General features: G+C 46.9%; 1 non-coding gene across 1 annotated transcript; it reads left to right on the plus strand.

Moving 5' to 3' along the window:
* TRNAR-CCU (transfer RNA arginine (anticodon CCU)) lies at window positions 1–73 on the plus strand. The gene has a single exon. It is a non-coding gene; the product is annotated as a tRNA-Arg (tRNA).
* Window positions 74–546: the final 473 nt, after the last annotated feature.

The raw sequence follows: 546 nt of genomic DNA on the forward strand, positions 1-546 counted from the left end.
GCCTGGCTGGCTCAGTTGGTAGAGCATGTGACTCCTAATCTCGGGGTCGTGAGTTCGAGCCCCATGTTGGGTGTAGAGATTACTTTTAATGAGTAAATAAATAAATAAAATCATAAAGAATAGAAAATACATCTACAGTACTGTACCGTATTTAACAGAAAAAAAATCCCCGTGTGAGTGGACCTATGTTGTTCGAGGTCAGGGGCATTATTCCTTCTCCAGATGACCATTCATGAGGTGAAATGACTTTGTCACGGGCACAGTTAGCACGTGGCACAGCCAGCAGGGGAACACACACAGAGCGAATGCAGTGAGTGCTCTGTCTCAGCAGCACCAAGAGAGAAAGGAGGCTTGGGCTAAGCTTTCACGCCAACTTAAAATGTGGTTCCTGGACAAGGAGAGGGGAGTCGTTGATGAAATACGATATGTTCATTGAACATTTAAGAAAGACAATGACCCTACGGAGTGCCTCTGATACTCTCTGGCTCTCTACCAAGCTCTGAGCGGGGAAGGGCCCTGGAAACAAAGACAGAGTCTGGGCTGGGT

Source organism: Ursus americanus, chromosome 31 (assembly GCF_024610735.1).
Source record: "Ursus americanus isolate L20-20 chromosome 31, mUrsAme1.1.p, whole genome shotgun sequence".
NCBI lineage: Eukaryota > Metazoa > Chordata > Mammalia > Carnivora > Ursidae > Ursus > Ursus americanus.